We start from the raw sequence: 23,782 nt of genomic DNA, 5'->3' as shown, positions 1-23,782 counted from the left end.
CCAAAGGAGAAATGGTTGAATATACTGTGGTACCTCTGGATCTACAGCCCTGAAGTTATTTAAGAGTGAATCAAATTTGTACCTACCCATGATGTATTATTTAGTGGGAAAAATAAACTGCAAAATAATAAAGTACAATTCCACTTGTGACAAAACATAAAAACCACATACATACACAAAGCATCCATTCACGTAGGAGCCTGGAGAAAGGTATGGAAAGATATACACCAAACTGATTACAGTGGTTATCTCAGAAGGATGGAAATGGGGAGCAGGGAGAGGGGAGAGATTACAAACTTTTTCTTTATACATCTTCAAATTGTCTAGCTACAACAAGCATATGCATCACTTTAGGGAAAACTAATGAAGAAAACAAAAACAACAACAAACTAATGAGAGCAGAGAAAGCATGCTGGTAAACTGAGTCACACACTACCCATTTATCTACATGGGACAGTTAACTGCACTTACTGTCACTTTCTCTTTTGGTCAAATAGAACAGGTCTTCCAACCTATCATTTTAATAGCTGGAAGACACATTTTTTTAAAAAGCTTCATGAAAGGGAAAAAAGAGTGCACTTTATTTCCTAAGCATTTATGTCACTTTTTAAGGGAATTTTTTTTTTTTTTTTACTTAAATAAAAATGCTCCCCTTTAAAAATCCAAAAGCAAGCCTAAAGCTTTGGCTTGAAACTGCCCTGCTTAGGTGGTGTGTGGGCCGCTTCTGCACTGTTGACTGTTTTTCGTGGCTCTGTGCCCGTAATTGCCTTTCTCCCCAAACCCAATTAAATATACACCCGGGCATCTATGTTTGCCGGGAACCAAAGCCCAGTAAACCGCAGCATCTCTGCTCACAAGGCTCTCGGCCTCCAAGCAGATGCTCTGGCTTCTATATCAAATGGGTCCTGGAATCCAGAGACGTGAAATGGATTGTTTTGTAACCCATTCTGCTGGAAGGAGAAAGGAAGGAAGTGGTTTATCCCAGTGGATGAAATGAAAGAGAAAAGAGGAACAGCATTCACAACAAGCTCTTGAAGGAGAGCCACCTATGCTGAATCTGCCATTTCGGGGTTGCCTGGAAGGTACACTCTGTCCTTTCCTGGTGGCATGCTTCACTTTCAACTCTTATTTCACTGATAAGAAATCTTTCATTGAAATAATAATGATAGCTCATATGTCTACAGCACTTCATATTTTACAAAGCAGTTTAAGATACTTATTCGATCTTCACAATGACCCTGGGATCAGATCAGCATCATTCCCATTGACAGATGAAAATGAGGCCCAGAGAAGTTAAGGATCCTTTAAGGTCACACAGCAAGTTGGTAACAGAGCAGCAGTACAAACTCAGGTCTCCAAACCCAAGTCCAGCGGGGAGCTCACATTTGAAATCAGAAAGGGGAACTGTAGGCAAGCCAATGAATAGACATTGGCCCTTGGGAGTAAGAGATTTTTCCTGCCCCTTATGAAAAAATTACAGACTAGGAGGACTATTCTATGCCAACTCAGAGAGAAATTTTGCTCATATACTGGTATACAGCTGCTGAATAAGGGAAGGAAAATCCCCTGCATCACCAGCCCCCTCCATCATTTTCCTAACTTCCCCCTGATCCTAACCTTCACCCTCTTCTCTCTTCCTTTCCCCTCTAGGCTTTAGCCACACTGCCTCCTTTCACTTTCCCCAACATTCCACAGGCTTTCCCGCCTTGCGCCTTTCACCTGTGTACCTCTCCCTACCTGGAGTATTCCTTCCCACCCCCAGCACCCTCTGCCCCAACTCCTAGGCATAACTGACTCCTTATCTTGGTTTGAACACCAGCTCTTCAGGCAAACCTGCCCCAACTACACTCTCCTCCGCATCCATCACTCATGCTGTTTATTTCATAACACCACCATCAGTCCATGTAAGCTTCACGTGAGGAAGGACCATGCCTGTTCTATGTAGCGCTGTCCACCTACCACCTTGCTCAGTGCCTAGCAGATATGAGGTGCTCAATAAACACGGGCTGAATACATGAAAGATTTACTGAAGTGAACCGAAGTCCCAGCTTAATAGCTACTCTCTCAGGCCTTCCACAGCACTGTCCCTCTCTTGGGGCACATAATCACACGTGTTAAGAGTCACCGAGTCCTGTTTTCCTATTAGGCTGTGAGCTACTTATAAGTCTTACTTACCTTGGTATTTCCCATAGCACCTCGCATAATACCGAAAACACAAAGGGCTCTTTACAATGGGTGAATTCACACATACGTACAGGAAAGTACAAAGGAAAGCCAGGGCCCCTAACCAAGCGCAGATAGTGGTTTCTTCCCCCGCGGGGACCGCAACACAGAACACGAGCACCTCTGAGATATGCAAACAGGGACTCTGCCTAGGGAGAAATTAAAACGAGCTAAACTCCAAATGCAGCCAGTGTGCGGGTGAGGGGATGCGGGCATAAGCATGGACTGCTGATGGAAGCTTATATAGGCTGACACTTTCCAGTGGCAAACCGGCAACGTGTATCAGAGATCTAAAAACGGTCATGCCCTTTGACCTCGCCATGCCTTATTTGAAAATCAGAGAAGTGAAATCATTGGGTGATGATTTAAGTATGTTTTTCTGTACTACCTCGCTTTTCCTTCCATGAACATGTTCCAATTTTGTAAACTGAAAAAAAAAAAGCCACAATATAAATGTTATAAAAACAAACCAACAGAAAACTTAGTGGTGATTTTAGACGACAGAATCACGCATCCCTAGAATTCCTTACTGAACATGGGATAGCAGATTCCGGGTCCTCTAAGGTGGGGCTGCTGCATTTTGTGATGAACTCCCTTCTTTCCTCTGAAGCCGAGGGGGATAGGAAGGTGCTGGGGGTGAATGCTTCGGCAGGAGCGGCTCTCATTTCCCCCTAACACGAGTGCTGGCAAAGTTCTGGGCGTCAGGAAATGGAGGGGAGCGTGGGGGTAATCAACCCAGCTCAAGACCACGACCTCCATCCACGTGCTGCTGATCCACTGTAATTATTCACTCACCCACCGGTCCTCGCGATGCCCTGAGAACTGCACCAGGCTAGAGGCTGTCTCTTAATCAGCCTGTTCCTCTAGCCTCTCTCCGGTACCCATCAGCCCTCAGCAGGTTTACTGAACGTCAGAAACCACAGCCATAAAGTACTAAACGTAATTACTGACCTAGCTCCCTGGGACATAAGAACGCATTAGCAACCAAATACTTCATTTCTTTAGTGCCTTGAAGGTCCATTATTCAGTTCGGAAAAGCCAAGTTGAAGACCAGCAATTTCTTGGAAGATTAGAGACTTCTTTTCAAGTTAGGAAATGCTGGCCTCCTCCGGTCAGAGCGGATGTGTCTTCATCTGTGATTCGGAATGGCTCAGCACGGCAGCTGACTGCAACTTCCAAAGAAACCACTCTTTGAAGGGGCAGTTTTCAAAGTTTTCATGAGGCATTTCTGAAAGATTTCCAGGAGGTAGTGAGCTCAGCCTTGGGTCGTGATTAATGACTTGTTTTCAAGAACCTTAGATTTTCCACGTCTGTCTCCACTTAGGAATCACTTCTGGCCCCTCGTGAAAGCACTCAGCAGAGTGAACTGGGTGAGCTCAGCCGCTTGTCACACTCAGAAAGTAACACCTGCCACCACCTTTTTCCTTCAGCGGCTGGGCCAGGGACCTTGGGTCCCAAGAGAACAGCGCCCACTTCAGCTTTTGGCCTCATCACTTAAGTGGGTGACAGGAAACACTGCTGAGGTTTGGATTAAAGAGCCAGCATGGCAGCTCCAGGGCCCAGTAGGGGATGGGGGGGGGTCGAAACTGAGGAGTTCAGAGATAACTTCAGGCTCCTCACGCAAATGCCATCCTGCGACTGAGGGGGCAGGTGCCTGTGACGTCAGCTGACTTTCTCTTTCTGGAAACCATAACGCAGCTAATCCTGAGCATGTATTTTTGGACCAACCAAGTGCAGTACGAGCTTTATCCTGCCTTGTCCTCAGGGCGCCTGTCTGAGATAGGTATAATTGTGACCTCCCACTTTTCAGAAGAGGAGCACGCTGTGTGAGGGGGGTCATCTGTCTGAGATGGCTCAACTTCTCCTCGAACCCTAGACTGTCTAGAGTGACAGGGACTGGGGACACCAACCAGCCCAGGGGCCACAAATGCAAGTGCCCACAGGGGCCAAAGACCAGGCAGGAAACTAGAGAGCGCGACAGACTGGATAAGCATTCGAATTTAAACATAAATAAAAACCCAAACCAGGTACCTTCCTTCCAGAATATCACCTCCTCACCACCACCTTAGGAAGAGGGACGACTTTTTTAATCAGCCAAAGTTTTGAGATTCTGGGGCTCCAGATCCTGGGTGAGGCCGGGACAGAGGCCCGGGCCCTCCTGCTGCCCACGCCCAGGGGCGCTGCCCTGGCAGCAACAGTCCACTTTCAAAGGGCTTAGCTGCTGGAGAAGTTATGCTTCAGCTCTCAGATATGCTGAGGGGCTGCACGAACCCTCCAGTTAACCACGATCTTAATCCAAACATATCGTTTTAAATACTGCATCTTCCTGAGGGCTAGGGTCTCTGATGGCCTTAAAGAGAAAAAAAATCCCTTAAGTTGCCAAGATCTGGACACTTGGAAACTCAGAGGCCAAGATTTGACAACTTCTTTTGCTCTTCTTTGTACTTTGGCTCTGGTACCCTTTCCCTGCAGCAGTGCAGGCTGTGTCTCGGTGAGATGGAGGAGGGAGGGAGGCAAAAAAGGAGATTTCCCCTCCTTTTCTGCCTCTCTTTTGCCAAGTTAGGGAGAAGGACAGTGGGCTTTAAGTTAAAATGGATGTGTCTTCTCTGTACCTATGCGCCAAGTTCTCTACCAGGCAAGGAGGTACAGTGACAGAGGAGACGGTGCATGTGGTCTAGTGGAAGCAGTGAACTGATGTCACGCCAATAACCACGTAAGCACAGCGCAGGCATGACACTCCCTGGTGGTCTAGTGGTTAGGATTCGGTGCTCTCACAGCTCAGGTGAACACTAGGAAGGAGTTCCCAATAATATGGGAACGTATAGTGGAGATTTACCCTGTGGGTGGAGTTAGGGAATGATGATACTGACCACCTGGTGTTACGTGAAAGGATGAGCGTAACACGGGGCCTGGCCCTTAGCAGGTGCTCAGCACAGTTCATTCTTTTTTCTCCTCCCTCCCCGGTGTGCGTGCACACCACACTGAGATTTTCTCCTTCAGAAACACAAAACCTGACAACACTTTCAACTCAGAAGTAACTTAATATTGCCTGTTTTATGACGTCTTTTAATTCTCCTAGAGGCACCAGTATTCACCCATTCCAGGATCCTGAAAACTAAGGGCATTTTGCTCCTCAAGCCCTAAGGGGTCTCCTCAAAGGGGAAGGAGATTTCAGTGGTTCACTTCAAACTGAACTTGGGAACAGAGCTGACCCTTGAACAACACAGGGGTGAGGGGCACCAATCCACCGTGCAGTCGAAAATCCGAGTATAACCTTTACGGTCGGCCACCTAGATCATGGGTCCGCATCCATGGGTTTATCCATGGATTTAACCGACTGCAGATCATGTAGTTCCGTAGCATGTATTTATTGGAAAACATCCACAGAACAGTAGACCCTTGCAGGTTAAAGCCATGTTGCTCAAGGGTCAACTGTAAAGCGCTCATCTAGTTTCACCCCTCATTTAGGTACAAATGAGGAAACTGAGGCCCGGAGAGTGAAACACTTGCCCAGGCTTCCACGGTTTCCTTGGGTGGCCCTTCTATTATGTGGTGGCTCTTGTTTTTTTAAAGCTGAAGGCTGTCTTCTTTAACTGTGATTTTTTTCAACTATTTTTACCTGCTAGGAGGCTAGATGGAGCACACACAGCACCTGCAAGCCTTGTATCTCAAGCCACCTGAGAACCCTCAGCCCGGCACCCACTGGTACCGCCCCCTCCCTTCCTCTCTGCACAGAGTGGCTCCCTCGGTTTCAAATCCTGAACACAGAAGCCAACAAATAAAACGCCCAAAGACTTACACGTTCTGTTTATTTTCTAGGAATAAACAACACATTTTTTAAAGGAAGCAATAAAAAGATCACAAAGCCAAAGTTAAAGATCTCGATCTTGGAGTTTCCTATGCAGCCACTGAGGCATCAGGGCACAAGTGCTGAGGTAACTTCATGAAATCTAATTGTATCTGTATCTTAAATTTAAAATGCCGATGTTACATTGAAGAGGGGAAGATTATAGGGAATTTTCATTTGCAGAGATATTTCTCTCTACAATGTTTAAGATTTTTTGGTACCACCTTGGTAATCAGAAAAACAAATTAATAAAGATTTTCCAAACACCAATTTCTAAGGGAGGATTTATTTCCTCACTTATATTTGGGGCAAGGAGCTGCTTTTGAAGTTCTAGGTACTCTGTCAAAGTTCTTTGGGTAACAAAGTGAAACAGCATTTGACTGGAGCCCATCTGCGAGCCTTGAGGCTCAGACTCTAGCCCTAGGCAGTTTCAGACAAAGCCATTAATTTCAAAGCAATAAATCATAATATAAAAAAATAGACACTTTGTGACCAACAAGCTAGAAAGCAAGCTCTCCAGAGAGCCCTACCTCCAAGCCTGCTTCTCCCTGGGGGTGGCGACAGAGAAGGAAGTTCTACTTACAAGAGCAGAGAGTTCCTTACAAGTCCAGTGGTCCTCAGTCAGAAGGGAAGGTCGAATTTAAGAAGCCAGCATTCAGAACGCCTCCCTTCCGAGGGTAAGCAAGATTAGCAGAGCGGGCCAGGGGTGCAGGCAGGATCTCTCGTGCCCTCTCTCTCTCTCCCTCTCTCCGCGTCTCCTAAATGAAATGCACTTCAAGGTTTTAGTGGGTGTTTCCCACGTCTCGGGCCAAGTAAGTCCCCATTTGTTGTAACCCAATGCTCAGCCTGATGATGTCAACCACTCAGCTCCCTTGCTCAGTTTCCACCTCTCCGTCCACAGGAGAGATCCATTTCCTTTGGACAATGAGCTGCGGGGGCTGTAACTGCATCCCGGGCCGGCACATTTGCCTAACATCCTTCCTTCCATTTTCAACACTGCAGCCTTAGTGACAAAAGGCTTCCTATCCACTCCCTGGGCCAGGGCTCCCGGCATAAATCCCTTTGCCTCTTAGTCACTGCTGACTGTGGGCTTACCTAGTTTGCCGTGCTGTGGTCTAATTCACTTCTTTGGTGTATGAGCCACTAGTTAGGGTGGGGAGCTGCACCCCAACTCCGTCCCTCCCCCCATCTCCTTCTTCCTTCTCAATTTTCCAAGTTGTCGAATTTCTCCCTAAAGTTTCCTAGGTGCATGCTGGACAGAGTGCATGAGTCTGTCCTTCACTGGGGGAGATGCCACGTGCCCACTCCAAAGGCTCAGAGAGCACTAGTCTGTTGCCTGGGGAACTGGGTTCCGGTCCTGGTCACACTCTTAACTGAATGATTGACCTCAAGCAAGTCATCTCTCTCTCTGGACCTCAGCTTCCCCATCAATGAAATGAGGGCTTTGGTGTCTTCCACTTCTAAAATTCAGTGACAGAGAAGCTTATCAACAAATGCAACATAAGGAAGTTTACGATAAGCTGGCCACTTCTAAAATTCAGTGACAGACGAGCTTGTCAACAAATGCAACATAAGGAAGTTTACTACAAGCTGGCTGACCACACGCTTGAGGGAGGGAGGAACCCTGGAGGGGTCCAAGGGCCTCTGCTCAAGATGCCTGGCTCCGCTCAGCCTCCTTCAACCCCCTTTCTGGTAGAGCTGAACTGTTTCTCTGGGAGAAAAACCCCAAGAATTCACTGAACAAGTCCTGGGGACATGGAAAGAGGCAGCATAAACTACTAGGTAAGATAAAGCAGCAAGAGAATTTAACTGTCCTAAGGGACTAACATGGAACAGCAGTGGTTACTAGAGACAATAATTAATCTCTTGCATTTGTGGAGTACTCGATAGGAAAGACAAAGCCTCTCTGCTTTGGTGTATAGTGGGAAGCAATGGGATATGTCTAGTGATTATGAGCATCAATTTGGGAGCCAGGGATCTGAATCCTATGTGACTTAACTCCTCTGAACTTTTTCTTTCTTTTTTAATGCGACACTAGGGCCTCCATTTTAGGACAGTGAGAATGAAATAACACATGTAAGGGAACTGAAAGTATTTGGCACGTGAGTGATGATAGATGGCGGCTCTTACTGTTGTACCTAATCTCCTTTGATTCTCATTTGAGGAGAATCAGGTCCCCAGGGAACTGCATTATTAATCTCCTTTTCCTGAATAGGAAAACGAAACAGAGAGAAGATAAGTGACATGCAGAGAGAAGATAAGTGACATGCCCGAGGTCACACAGCTCAAGACGAAAAGGCCAGACTTGGAAACTGAGTCTTTTAACTCCTGCTGAGGCCAACGTGCCCACAACTGCCAGTGCTACTTTCCAAAACGGTTAATCCCCCGAGCCTGGCCCTTAGTGCTACACGGGATCATCTCCACTTTGAAAAACGGGCTAAACTTCTTAAAACCAGTGGGGAAGGAGAGTTTTCCTGGGTTCAACCAGGCCTGAGATGGGGAAAGGTAGTCAATCTGTTAGCTAATAGGAAACACTTCTGGCTACTAGGTAAGAGGGGTGCTTACCTGCTTTTCTACCAAAATACTGTGTGGCCTGAAACAAGTCTGGGTGTCAATCGCCCCTCCCCCCAATGGTGCAGATCTGATTTGCTTTAAAGCTACTTGGGACTACAGCTCTATTGGGAAAGAAGCTATTTATAGGTGGGAGGAGGTTGTGGTAGTTTGTAACTTAACAAGAATTTTAATTAGTTCTCAGAAAACTTGGATGTTAATCAGAAAAGGTCCAAGCAAATAGGCTATATATTAGGAGGGAGTGTGCCATGCTGAAGGCTTTCCCACAAGTTGGTCTGAGACTGTAGTGGAATAAAAACAACACCAGTCTGGTCACCCATGGAGAGCAGCAGTCAGCAGCCTGAAGAGACCTGTCCCTGGACCTTCTACCTGTGTGGGACCTTGGGCAAGTTAACTTCTTTGTGCCTTGGTTTCCCAATGTAAAATGAGAGTAACAACCGCATTCACTCTTCAAGGTTCTTGTGTGGCTCAAGTGCCTGGCACAGACTACAAGTTCAAAAATACTTGTAAAATCAGCTGGCACATCCTAGAGAAAAGACATTATTTTCTAATTCTGACTCATTGTCACCACCCTCTGCCCGGAGGATGACGTGACAATGAATAAGGTCAAGAATGTCGGGAAGCCAGAGAAGGGCCCCGTGTTTCTCCAGAACGTCAGGATGAGTAGGGAACAAAGCCTCGGAGCGCTGTCAGGCGTGTTCTTGTGTGCTCGCAGTGACACTCAGCATTGGGGGCCTGGAGGTGGGGCACTGCTTGGCTGGGCCTTTATTCCAGAAGTATGAGTGGGCGTGAGGAAATGAAGCCCGTGTCCTGACAGGTCAGCCTACTGACATCACCCTCAGTGCTCTGAAGCACGTTTTGTTACTTGAACAAAAATACTAGTAAGGAGCCCATTCATAAAAACAAAGGTAGCGTTTTCCTCGACAACATGTATTTTGTAACACTTGCCCTGCAGACTGAAGAACTGTCCATCTGTGACAGAAGCCACGAAGAGAGAACTGTGACAACACCAGCACACTCACTTTCTCCACTACTGACCACGGCAGATGATACACTCTATGGACTGGGGCCACGCTCTGTGCTGTAAACCCCACTGGATGGCATCCTTACCCGAAGCAGCTACAGGAAGTGTTACTCACGGTCTCATCCTACAGTTGTGAAAAACGATGCGTGTAGAGGCTGACTGGCCTTCTCAGAGGGTCCCTGGAGTAAGTGACGGAGTCTGTGCTCCAAGCCAGGCTGCCTGGGGCCAGGCCTGTCCCCTTAAGTCCCTTACTCTACTGCCTTTTAAATGTTTCCCTGCAGGAAACTTGGCAGATCTTCACAGCCAGCAAGATTGGCTCCATTTGAGGATAAAGGAAACCCTGGCAGCTTCAGCGTGTAGGGCTGGTCTGAAGGGCTCACACCGCCCCTTTGCCCCAAAGCTGCCTTTAACTCCCACCCCCTCATTCCCAGTCCGGAGGGGCTCTCTCCCTCTGAATTTCCTTAGTACTTTATCTGTTTCTCTTAAGAAACTTACCTTTTCTCCTTTGAGGCATATTTATTTCTGGACGGATCTTATTCTGCTGCTAGAATTTGAGCTTCTTAAGCAAAAGCTCCGTGTCTAATTTATGAGCATTCTGTACATATTATGAGACATTTATTAAAATAAGGAAATCCAAAAGTAACAAAAACTTGTACTGAATGTTTATCACATGCCAGATAATGTTCTAACTGCTCTATATAAATTACCTCATTTAATCTCGACAAGGATCCTATGAGGTAGGTATATTTAATTTTTCCACTTGACACAAGAGGAAATTCCAGACACAGATCACCTGAGTAACTTGTTCAGCTGGTAACTGATGGCTATCTGTTGAAAGGAGTATGTGAATGAATAAATTCTGGCCACCACTACCCACCCTCTAGTCCAAACAACTGCTGTAAAATACAATTAACTTTTCACCCTACCAAAGTCCAGTTTCAGGGCTTCCCTGGTGGCGCAGTGGTTGGGAGTCCGCCTGCCGATGCAGGGGACGCGGGTTCGTGCCCCGGTCCGGGAGGGTCCCGCGTGCTGCGGAGCGGCTGGGCCCATGGGCCATGGCCGCTGAGCCTGCGCGTCAGGAGCCTGTGCTCCGCAGCGGGAGGGGCCACAGCAGTGAGAGGCCCGCGTGCCGCAAAAAAAAAAAAAAAAAAGTCCAGTTTCAGCTGTCATGCCATTTCAAATGCACTTAATCCTTATGCCACACAGCTGGAAGGTCCCCATTTTTTCCAGACGAAACTAATTGAGAAACATATGGACTGAGACTTAATAAATCAAAGTAGATTTTGTTTTCTTTCCAATTAGAATCATACTTGCTTATTGTAAAAAAAATAGGAAAATAGAAAAGAGCAGAAAAAAAGGGAGGAAGGTCATCCATCATTCTACCATCAGAAACAGCCTGTTAACCTCCTGGGGTATGGACCCAGAAAGAACCGCACCTACACTCAAAACAATGTTTGAATTCAGAAACTTAAGTCATTTGGGGGTGGGGGAGGAGTCAACCCCACAAAAGACGACAACTGTTTGATACCTTTTTTTGGTTCTGGAGCACATCTGGCTGCCTTGTGTACAGGGTTTGATGTTCTGAGGCTCCACCTCCCGGTCCCCCCGCCCCCCCGCTGCTGCTGATGCTGTGTGCCGGCTGCAGAGCTGGCAGGGGAAGGGAAGCCTGGTCCCTGTGACAATGCACCTTGAAAATGGGGAGGTTTGCAGGGTACCACACCGCCCCTCCCCTGCCTTTTTCAGCCTTCTTAATACCTGCTTCCCACCAGCAAGAGATAGGTTTCAGATTGGGGCAGTTATGGGAGAGATGGATCTCCACGCTTGAGTTAATTTTAAACAATCTTAAACTTGTTGATTTTTACAGCTGAAAAGAGCATGCTCATTGAGTCTCCTCATTTTTGAGATGGGGAATGGCAGGCCCCAGAAGGCAGGGGATTTCCTGTGGCTGCACAGCCTGGTGCTCCAACAGTAGGAAGCCCTTCTATTGGTTTGAAACTCTCTCTGACCCTGCACTTGAAACATACATCTGATTGGCCCCACCCTCTTGTTTTGGTTAACTCCTCCTCAGCCATCAGATCCCAGATGAAACGTCACTTCCTTCTGGAGGCCTTCCCTCTGAGCCAAGTGAGCTCTCCTAGGTGTATGGGTCCCACGGCACCCTCCATCTCTCCTCTCATAACCCTTAACATACGTTATTGTAAGCTCCACAAGTTCGACAACATGTCTCCCTCGTTCACTGATACAGAATAGGAAAGTCAACAAATAGGAAATTCAACAAATATTTTCTAAACACACACACATACCCCGGATAGTCCAGGCTTGGGTTAAAGCAACTGTTTCATGCTTTAAAAAAAAGTATCATGTCTTCTAAACTTCAAATCGGGATTTCCCTCTTGTTGAGTAGGATCATTAGAGAACAAAAGATTTCACTCCAAATAATTTCTAAAAGACAGAAACAGTTCATAGAAGCATGATGACAGATAGAAGATGAAGCCTAGAGCATAGGGGCAGGAAAGCACCACTGGAAGTGTGGAAGCCCAGGGAGGCTCTGGGCCTGGGGACGGCAAGCATCAAGAGGATTTGGAAGAGGGCTAAGAATTAGAGGACCCACTGAAGGTCCTGTGCCAGTCAGCTGCCCACAACACACTCGCAGCACACAGAGGGTCAGGAAGTTCTGCAGAACCCCAGGCAAACCCCTGGCCTCGCTCCTAAAAGGAGGCTGTTATTATTGATTACAAATGGCAAAAAGAAAACACTATCATAGGGCATCTGAGGAAAACCAACAGCATGACAGAGACTGAAATAAAGAGAAAATAGACTCCATCATGGGAAAAAAGATTCAGGCAAATGAAAAGCTTTACAGAAAAATTCTTACATCTTCAGAGAGATTCTGAAGATACTGTGTCCATGAAGCATGAAATAAGCTGACAAAACTGGGCTCTTAAAAGTTAAGAATATGAATACTGAAATTAACAATTCAGGAGAAGGGCTGGAAAATATGAAAAGGAAATCATTCAAAATATAGGGAAAAAATATTCACAGGATACAAAAGTATCTTGATCTAGAACAACATTCCAGGAAGTTCAATGTCAAACTAACTAGAAATTCCATAAAAAGAACAGAATAGAAAGTAAAGGAAAGTACAACAGGAAGTTATCTAAGAAATCAAGAGGAAAATTTCCCAGAGCCGAAGGAAGACTGCATCTTCTAACTGCAAAGCTTAAAATGCACAGAGAGTATGAGAAAAGACCACACCCAGACAGAGTGTCCTGACCTTTCAGAATTTATAAGGAAAAAATGCTACAAGCTTCTAGAGAGACAGATTATTTCAAGAGAAAAGAATCTATATAGTGTAATGGATGGCTTCTTTTGTCAACCTGATCTCCTGTTACCAAAGTGTATTGTCTCCTTCTCCCTAAAGTGTACTTAATCTTTGCTTTCTTTGAACAATGTCTTTGGTTGCAAGTCATAAGCCTGAGGCAAATAAAATTCCAGTAATTTCCAAGAAAAAAAAAAAGAATCAGACGGGTATCAGACCTCTTGCCAGCAATGCTGGGTGCCTGAAGAAAAGGAGCAATGCTTTCCAAGGGAAAAGTTCTAAAAGAAAATGATTTGGGACCTAGAATTTATACTCGGAAAGGCAATATAAAGACATTTCAGAACTGCAAGGACTTAGAACAATTTATCACTCATGTACTGTTTTCTCAGTAAACTTCTGGAGGAGAAGTTTACCTAAACAAGGGTTTAAACTAAAAAGTAAGATTTAAAAAAAAATTTATTTTTGTAATTAACTTATATTTATTATTAATTTATTTATTTTTGGCTGCGTTGGATCTTTGGTGCTGCGTGTGGGCTTTCTCTAGTTGCAGCGAGCGGGGGCTACTCTTCATTGCGGTGCGCGGGCTTCTCATTGCAGTGGCTTCTCTTGCTGTGGAGCACGGGCTCTAGGTGCATGGGCTTCAGTAGTTGTGGCACATGGGCTTCAGTAGTTGTGGCACATGGGCTTCAGTAGTTGTGGCGCATGGGCTTAGTTGCTCCACGGCACGTGGGATCTTCCTGGACCAGGGCTCGAACCCATGTCCCCTGCGTTGGCAGGTGGATTCTTAACCACTGCGCCACCAGGGAAGTCCCAAAAAGTAAGATTTTGAAAAGCAAGGATCTAGTAACAGAAGTGAAAGGCACAGGGGGAGGAGAGGGAGAGGGAGGAGGGGGAGGGGAAGGAGGGGTAGGGGAGGGGGAGGAGAGAAGGGGGAGGGGAGGGGAGGGGGAGAAGAAGGTAGCTTTGGGACCTGGCTGACTCGCGAGCCTAGGGGGCGTCAGTCTGATTCAAGCAGGAGGGTGGAAGCTCCAGGAAAATAGGACGGGACTCTGACAAGCCTGCCAAAAACTGTACTGAAAGTCTACGGGCAAGATTCAGCACGACGGACAAAGGAAAACTAAGCATGTTAAAGCAGAAGCTATTGTTAAGTCCAGGAAAACCGTCAGACAGAAAGGAAAAATAATTAGAACGTTACTGGCTCAGCGGTAAATAATATTTACAGTGCCATAACACTGAAAAACAGTGAATACGAATTTAACCAAAAAACTGTGGTGCTGGGAGAAAAGGGTAAGGGAGAAAAGAGTGAGCGGGGCTGTGGTGTTTATAACAAGGCTAAGGCCTCGTGTGCCATCCTAGGAGGTCAACAGGCAGTGTCTAAAACTGATGAATAAAGAAAGAGCGGTACGATTCTGTGTGGTCCTTGTTTGCATCTCATTTGAAAAATAAATATTTTGAGTTAATTGGAGACCTTTGCTAGTAATAAGGGATTATTAATTATTTTACTGTGTAATAATGGGAGTGTAGTTATGTTTTAAAAAAAGGAGTTATTCTCTTAGAGATACATGCTGAAGTAATTACTGATGAAATGTTGTCTAGAATTTATCCCCAAATTATCTATAAGCAGGGCGAAAATGGCCACAAGCACAGATGAAATAAGTCTGGTCACAATTCTTGAAGCTGGGTAATGGGTGGTACATGACGATCTGTTATACTATTCTCTCTACTGTATGTTTGAAAATTTCCATAATAAAAATTTTATAAAGACAGATAGCTGCATAAGCATATCACTTAGATATATGGAGAGAGAAACACTAGAACAAAAAACTAACAGGATCAGGCTTCCCTGGTGGCGCAGTGGTTGAGAGTCCGCCTGCCGATGCAGGGGACACGGGTTCGTGCCCCGGTCCGGGAAGATCCCACATGCCGCGGAGCGGCTGGGCCCGTGAGCCATGGCCGCTGAGCCTGCGCGTCCGGAGCCTGTGCTCCGCAACGGGAGAGGCCACAGGCGTGACAGGCCCGCGTACCACACACAAAAAAAACCTAACAGGATCAAAATTGTATGCTCTTGGGAGCAGGACAGGAGGGAAGGGAAAAAAGGGGTAGAGGCAGGGGACAGCTGTTTTCTAGCGTCAGTTTATAATGATATTTGACCTTAAAAGAACAAAGCAAACCTATGTGCATGTGCCGTTACGACAAAAACAAGTTTAATTTTTTAAAAATAATAGGGAGAAATAATAGGGAGAAATAATAGGGAGAAATTACTGAGAGAAATGGAGATAACCACCAGAAGAGCTAAAAGCAGAAAAATTAAATGGTTGCCTCAGGTAAGGGGGTAAGCAGCAGATTGATGCCTTTCTGGACTCATAGATTTTTTTTTTTTTAATGATTTCATGATTACTTTGAATTTTAAAAATGTTATCTGTTTTTATCAGTTATTGCCATGAGCATTTAGCAGGGCCTTCTGGTCATCCTGACATCTACAAAATGAAGCTGTTTCTCCAGGTGAAGAATCCTAAACCGCCCAGAGTGAATATCTCCACAGGAAATGTAACAATAACTATTATTGCCATTTATCTATTATCTACCATCTGCCAAAGCTTTACATATGTTATTTCTAATCTTCACAACACTCCTGCAAGGCAGGTATTGACATTTCCATTTTACAGATAAAAAGACTAAGGCTGAGAGGCATTGGCTCATCGGCTTGAGGCCACAGAGTACAGAAGGCCAGCCTTGGGAGACCCTTTCCACTTTCCCACCTCTCCTTTACAGTCTACTGTTCGGTACAGAAAGTACTGTTACATCCATTTCCTCTTCAACTCTACGAAACAGGATTATCCTCACTTGACAGATGAAGAAACTAAAGGTAAGAAAAGTGGGGTAACTTGCCCAAGAATCCAGGTTTCATGATCCTAATCCTTTACTTGCTACCATCCCTATCCGCTGTCCTCTCAATAGCTAAATGTCAAGATCTTCATAGCCTCCACATGGGCACTTGACATGATGAATGCAGCTGAAGCAGGAATTTTCAGAGAAAGAGACTTATTTTTTCCAAGGGAAATATAGTAATAAACTGTGGAATGTCCTCAGTTGCTGTAATGTCAGCATTTTGCTCAAGTCCTCAACGGGGCATTTGAAATATCAGTGGCCGGCCTGCCTGGCATACGGCAGGGCAGCTGTTAGCATGGCTGTTCCAATCACCGTGCTGCTCTTCTTGGCTCCAAAAGAAAGGAATGAGTCGTGTGTGCTTCTGCCCTGAAAAGAGAATGTCTGCGGCTTCCCTGGTGGCTCAGTGGTTGAGAGTCCGCCTGCTGATGCAGGGGACGCGGGTTCGTGCCCCGGTCCAGGAGGATGCCGCATGCCGCAGAGTGGCTGGGCCTGTGAGCCATGGCCACTGGGCCTGCGCGTCCAGAGCCTGTGCTCTGCGGCGGGAGAGGCCACAACAGTGAGAGGCCCGTGTACCGCAAAAAAAAAAAAAAAAAAAAAAAGAGAATGTCTGTATCTCCTAAATCGACTTCAGTCAATGGCCAGGTGGCCCCATGGCTTTTTAGAGCTGCCAGGGATCTTAGGTCTGGGCTCCTCTAGAGCAGAGGCAGGTCTGTAAAGCTGTTGGGTGGGCTGGGTCGGGGTGGGAGCCAAAGGTGCGGAACTGAAGGGCCTGCTGATGTGGCCCACAGTCATCTCAAGCCCTGGGGACCGGGGTCGCTGACAGCAGCCTAAGAGTAGGGTGCAAGCATGTGCTGTGAGAGGCTGCTCCCGGGGCTGCTCGGGCATCTGAACGATGGCCAAGCTTCCAAGGGGGAAGAAGCTGTTTACTTGAGTTCAAACTATTTATAGCACCAGCAATCTGCACATATTTGGATGACAAATTTCTGGGCTTCAAGTGAGTGGTGCTTTGCTCCTGGACAATTTCACCAAACACATTCCCTCCCCACGCCACCCCCAGGCCCCCCTCGCTAACACATGTTGCCCTCAGGATGTTTTATTTAAGTTGCTGAGTTTAAAAAGATTATAAAAAGAAATTACATTTTAAGAACTAGTGACTTTTAATCCATTTGTCTATGAGTTTAAGCTACACAATATTATTTTCTTTAAGGCTTGAATCAGGCATTAAATTCTAATACATGTGTATGCTATAAACAAATACAACTGAAATAAAACAGTACCTGAATGAGGTCTGTATTTAACATGTGCTGTATCACTTACTGTTGCTGCACTAAGCTTAAGACCTACAAAGAGAATGTTTCTTGTAACCCAGGTTACATAGCATGATAAAAGGCTTCACAGAACAGACCCACAAACAATATGTAATCATATAGGCACTCCAAACAAACAAAAGAGGTCTTATTACCCACCGATTCTGGGGCAGAAGCAGTTGTAGGGTCCAGAGCCTCCCCTGACCACATGCCAGAGGAGAAGGTTTGACTATAACAGAAAGATGTGCAGAGCCCTCTGCACAGTTTTAACTCACAGAAGGTATTATACCCTTGCCAACAAATTCATCTGGAAAAACCAGCTTATCTCTAAAAGCTGCCCTGTTTTTATAGCAAAAGCAATGCTTGATCAGCCATCTCCTCGGAGCCAGGCACTGCCTAATTCCGAAGGGGAAAAGCGGCGGTTAATCAACATGTAAATATATTGGCTAAAACATTGGTGGCTTCCAGTCCTATCACACAATGCAGGCAGGAAGTAGCGCAGAGAAAAAGGGCAGGAAGTGAGAAGAGAGCTTCACAGTATAAGGGGTGATGCTGGACAATTAATTTAGGGAAAGGGAACAGAAGGGATTCCTCAAAGGGACTAACCTGTTTTCTTATCTTTTCCCCCTGCCTACGAAGCTCATTAGAAGACAGACAGAAAGGTCTCTAGGATAATCTTTTGATTAACTCCGCTCTTTAAGATCAGGAGAAAAGTACTGGTGAGGGTGGAGGAATGAAACATGTCTATACACAGAGGGAATGTAAATTACTTTAGAATTTTTTCCAGGCCAATTTGTCAGTATTTGGTCAATATATGACCCACAATTAAAAAAAATTTTTTTTAATTGAAGTATAGTTGATTTACAATGTAGTGTTAATTACTGCTGTACAGCAAAGTGATTCAGTTACACACACATATATATATTAATACATTCTTTTTTAAAAATATTCTTTTCCATTATGGTTTATCACAGGATAGTGAATGTAGTTCTCTGTGCCATATAACAGGGCCTTGTTGTTTATCCATCCTATGTATAAAAGCTTACATCTGCTCACCCCAACCTCCCACTCCATCCCTCCTCCCCTGACCCCCTCCCCCTTGGCAAACCACCAGTCTGTTCTCTATGTCTGTGACTCTGTTTCTGTTTCATAGATAGGTTCATTTGTATGACTCCAAATTTTAATGCATGTAATTTTGATCCCAAGATTCTACTCCTAGGAATTTAAAGACTATCCTCCTCATTCAGACCCTATCTAAAATGTCACTTCTTGAGGACTTCCCCAACCCAACAAACCTAAGGAAACGCCCACCTACCTATCATATCACTTTCTTTTAACTATCTGCACAGCACTGTTCTTTTTCCTGTTCATTAATTTGTTTACTACCAGCCGTTCATTGTTCCCTCCCCTACTCCCACATTAAAATGCCAGCTTTGTAACAGCAGGGACCAGTCTGTCTAATATACTGCTCTGCCTATGTGTTGGATACTAGCCAGGGACATTCCATGCATCATCTCATTCAATCCTCACAGCCAGAGGTTTCTGTTATCAGCCTTACTTAACATAAGAACAAATTGAGGGACTTTCTCGGTGGTCCAGTGGTTAAGAATCCGCCTTCCAATGCAGGGGACACGGGTTTGATCCCTGGTCGGGGAACTAAGATCTTACATGCCGCAGGGCAACTAAGCCAGCACGACTCAACTACTGAGCCCGTGCACTCTGGAGCCCACACACCACAACTAGAGAGAAGCCCGTGAGCCACAATGAAGAGCCAGCGTGCCACAACAAAAGATCCCGTGTGCTGCAACCAAGACCTGACTCAGCCAGATATAAAAAAAATAGCACTGAGGCACAGGTTAAGTCTAGTGAGTGGCCAGCAAGTCACAGTGGGAATGTGAACACTGGCATGCCTGACTGCAAAGCTCTAAACTATCTTTCTCCAAATGAACCAAAGTTTCAATGTGCATAATTTTTGACCAAGTGATTCCAGTTTTGGAAATTTATCATGTGGAGATAAACATACAAGAACACATAGTTAGACGTATCTTTATTTATTACAGATTGCTTATGGTAGCAAAAATTGGAAATAAGTTTAGGCAAGTCACCAGTTAGCTGTAAGCCTCAAATTTGCTTTTTGGTCAACGGGCCCCATCTCAGAGACACTGTGAGGATTTAATGAGACAATGCACAGTACCTGGCTCCTAATCACTGTTTTGTTGTTGTTATTACATGCATTTAAATCTCTAAAAGGATACACAATATATCAAAGTGTATATTATAATAGAGGCCGTCTCTGGACAGCAGGATTACAGATTTCCTTAACTAAATGGTATACTTCCACACTGTTCTAATTTTTATAAAATGCATATTAGTGTTATACTCTTCAAAAATAAATATATTACTATCTTCTTAAAAGAAGATGGAGGGGCTTCCCCGGTGGTGCAGTGGTTGAGAGTCCGCCTGACAATGCAGTGGACACAGGTTCGAGCCCTGGTCCGGAAAGATCCCACGTGCCACGGAGCAGCTAAGCCCGTGCACCACAACTACTGAGACTGTGCTCTAGAGCCCGCGGGCCACAACTACTGAGCCCGAGTGCCACAACTACTGAAGCCCATGCGCCTAGAGCCTGTGCTCTCCAACAAGAGAAGCCACCGCAATGAGAAGCCCACGCACCGCAACAAAGAGTAGCCCCCGCTTGCCGCAACTAGAGAAAAGCCCACGTGCAGCAACGAAGACCCAACACAGCCAAAAATAAAATAAATTTAAAAAAAAAAAGAAAATGCCTGTCTTCAAATGAATCTGATTTCAAGGGGTTTTTGGGAACCCCTGAAGGCCCTCTCTGGATCCACAAAGGTCCACAGACCAAGTTCAAGGATTCTTGCTTTAGGGAAACCACAACAATGTTGATGGACATTGCTTGTTGTTGACAATGGGGATCACAAGCCATCTTGCAGTTTGAAGGAGGCATAAGAACACTGCCAACATTCATTCATTTATAAACATTTGTTGGAGACCTAATACCCCAGGTCCTGACGGTATAAAGATAAACGCAATGTGATCCCTGTACTCACTGAATTGTCGTCAGCTGAGGGGAGGAAACAAGAAAACAGACCACTACAATAGGGGGGGTGAGGCAGACAGTAGTTTCAGACTAACCTCGCCCCCTCAACTTCCTTTTTGGCTCCAGGATTTACTAATTACAAATGAAACAACAAGTGAGAATGACTGACATGAATACTGAGGACAAGCAGAGGAAAGCAGCACAGGGCCAGGACACTGGGGCCATTTAAAGGGCCAGCTGGCTCCTCTGTGGACTCGGGATTTCCCTCTGTGTCTGTATAAAGAAAGTAAGAGAAAGTAAGCCAGTGCGCCACAACTACTAAGCCCGCGCGCCTAGAGCCCCTGCTCTGCAACAAGAGAAGCCACTGCAATGAGAACCCCGCGCACCGCAATGAAGAGTAGCCCCTGTTCGCTGCAACTAAAGAAAGCCCGCGCGCAGCAACGAAGACCCAACGCAGACAAAAATAATTTTAAAAATAAATATATTAAAAAAAAGAGAATTTATCTTTGAGAAGGCATTATGGATGTGTGCAAAGACTTGACTCAAGGTTGTTCACTTCAGCACTGCTTAGTACAGTGAAAAACTGAAAACAACCCTAAAAGTCCACAATTAGGGAGTAGCTAAATAAACTTTGGTACATCTATAGAATGTTGTATAGAATATTCTATAGAATGGAATATTATGCAGTGATAAGTGATGCTATAGAAGCATATCTAATAAAACATGATAAAAAGTCTCATTTTAATGTTAAGGTGTATATATAGTAGGGCCTCATGTTTGTAAAAGGGAAAACAGTATTTTGCATAAAAAATGGATGAAACTATTAGTAACACTGCAGGTAATTTTTATTTTCTTCTTTCAGTTTATTGGCATTTAAAATTTTTCCTGCCGTGCATTATCTTTGTAATAAAAATATAGTATTATTTCTATAAAAAGAAAAAATGTAAAAAGTTATTTTTAAATTCCTTAGACAATACATACCAACTGCTACAAATATGCATACACTGTGACTGTGAGTGAAAGAGATATTTATAGTTATTCATAACAGTGAAAAAATGAAAACAGTCAAAATATCAAACACACTGGCCACTAAAAATAATGGAGAGAGACATGAGGTACGCTCTTTCAGGGCCCTTCTCCTGCCCTCTACCCCCCTGGCCTGGACCAGAAGGTGAGTCGCCAACCTGGGCCTGGCACAGAGGGCGGGCACTGGGGTCGCTCCCACATGTGGAAGATGCACAAGAAACACAAGCCAGATCAAGACCCGTGGAAGGAGCAGGGAGAGGAGCACTGAAGCTGTACCAGAAGGTGGGGCGACAGTCTCCAAGCTCTTCCCAGGTTCCTCAGCCATGACCCAGGTCACTTGATGACAGGAATGATCACGGCGAGCATAAGGACAGAGAAAGGAAAAGAAGAAGACTGGAGGGAAGCGGGTCCTGGGAAAGGAAAATAAAATAGGTGAAGAAAAAGGATTTTTAGAAAAGAGACAGATGGCAGAGTATGAGGCAGGACCTGTAAGATGGAAGTGCCCTGAGTGGCCTCTGAGATCCTTAGGCAGAGCCCTGATTCGAAAGCTTTGATGAGACAACCACAGAGAAAGGACCCCAGAGCTTTCTTCCCATTTCCCATGACTGATCGTATTGCTCCTGGCAGCTCGGTGATACTCAGACATCCAGTGGATTTTGGTACAATGAAAGATTAGATCAAGGACAAGGCTATCAATCCTTAGAACTAAAGGTAACTTCAAACTAATGTGCACCATTGCCATGATTTATAACAAACAGAGACTGTTTATTTAAGAGCTGCAAAGAGGCTACTGTGTCCACAGATGAAAATTCTTAGCCAGGAAAGAATTCCAGGCCTGAAGCAGTACAGTCTTTTTTTTTTTTTTTTTTTTTTACATCTTTATTGGAGTATAATTGCTTTACAATGGTGTGTTAGTTTCTGCTTTATAACAAAGTGAATCAGTTATACATATGTTCCCATATCTCTTCCCTCTTGCGTCTCCCTCCCTCCCACCCTCCCTATCCCACCCCTCCAAGCAGTCACAAAGCACCGAGCTGATCTCCCTGTGCTATGCAGCTGCTTCCCACTAGCTATCTACCTTATGTTTGGTAGTGTATATATGTCCATGCCTCTCTCTCTCGTTTTGTCACAGCTTACCCTTCCCCCTCCCCATATCCTCAAGTCCATTCTCTAGTAGGTCTGTGTCTTTATTCCTGTCTTTAAAAGTGAGCAGACTTGCAAAAGATCAAAGGGATCCCCCTCTCCTCCTTGGGAAGGACAAAGGCTGTTGGCCGAGAGGTAAGAAGACTCTGTAGATACTTAGGTTGAAGTTTTTTAAAGTCCCCATAAGGAAAACAAAAAGAAAGATGATACACTTGAAGATAAATTTAAAGGCAACAAATTAGAAAGGGAACAAAAGCAGATAGGCTGCTTCTGTGAGAGAAACTAGAGGAAGCTGACCAAAAAGCCCATTAACAGTCAGTTTGCATTTGAGAAAATTAGATGGGACAATAACACTGAGACTTCTCCATCCCATGGACCCCCATGATAGGAGAACCAGGCTACTGCCTTGTAAGATGGGGAATAAAACCAGAAGACTTCAGTGTGGACTGAATGTGTTACATGTGGTCGAAGAAGAGAAGAACAGAGTTCACGGTCCCTACAATTCTATGCACCAACTACTAACTCCATGTTTACGAACATCAGCAAGAATGATTCTGATTTAATTGACTTAAGTGATAGAAAAGACAGATCTTCTAAGGACTCTTCCGCATCCATCAGTTTCTGACCATATCCCAAGATTATCCATATGTTTCTTGGACTTCTAACAATAGAGTCCTCTATGAACTGAAGACACTGTTTTATCTGAAGCTGAGAGCTAAAAGGGACACTTAACAGAGCAAAAAGCAAAAATAAAATAAAACACATTTTAATTACAGAAATAGAGCCAATAGTTCCTTTGGACTCTAGCAGTCAAGACAGCCTCGCAACACTGAATGCACTAAGCAACGCTGGCACTCCAGGTGAGGCTTTTGGCCCAAGGGAACCGTGTTGAGGACATCATACTATTTAGAGAACTCCAAGAGGCCCAGAATGAATGTTGCAGCACTGACTGCCTGTCTCAGTCCCTTAGGACCCTCTTGCACAGACAGTATCTCCCTGAACAAGTAACCAATAATCTTCAAGAACTCGCACAGCAAGTAACTCCTGTTGCAACTACTCAAATCTCCATAGTGCAAAAGCAGCCACTGAGAATGTGTAAACATACGATAAGACTTTATTTACCAAAACAAATGGCAGGCCAGATTGGACCTGCAGGCCAGAATCCGCCGATTGCTCCTTAGAGGACGGGATACTGGTAGTCAATGGCATGCAATGTTGAAAGAGTTTTAAAAGTCATCACCTACGGTCATCTCAAGTGAAGTCCATACTGAAAGCAGAGCTATTTCAAACTCAGTCGTCGCTGCCGTACACCAATGAAAGGCATGAGGAATATAAAGGTCACGAACTGGGCTAAGTGCATCTAACTGCACTG

General features: G+C 45.0%; 1 protein-coding gene across 20 annotated transcripts in view; it reads right to left on the bottom strand.

The window, feature by feature from the left end:
- The window catches only part of PKIG (cAMP-dependent protein kinase inhibitor gamma), a 110,715-nt gene that overhangs the window by 32,643 nt on the left and 54,290 nt on the right, over positions 1–23,782 (bottom strand). For 3 of the 20 annotated variants that reach the window (XM_060284320.2, XM_060284318.2, XM_060284309.2), the window contains exon 2: positions 6,654–6,828. The exons of the other annotated variants lie outside the window; for them this stretch is intronic. The gene's annotated coding sequence lies outside the window, so the exon portion shown is untranslated. The remainder of the gene's footprint in view (positions 1–6,653; positions 6,829–23,782) is intronic. 20 annotated transcript variants of the gene reach the window in all.

This window comes from Globicephala melas, chromosome 15 (genome assembly GCF_963455315.2).
Source record: "Globicephala melas chromosome 15, mGloMel1.2, whole genome shotgun sequence".
Lineage (NCBI taxonomy): Eukaryota > Metazoa > Chordata > Mammalia > Artiodactyla > Delphinidae > Globicephala > Globicephala melas.
Note: the sequence above shows the minus strand (reverse complement) of the source record. Positions and strands in the feature narration are given on the sequence as shown.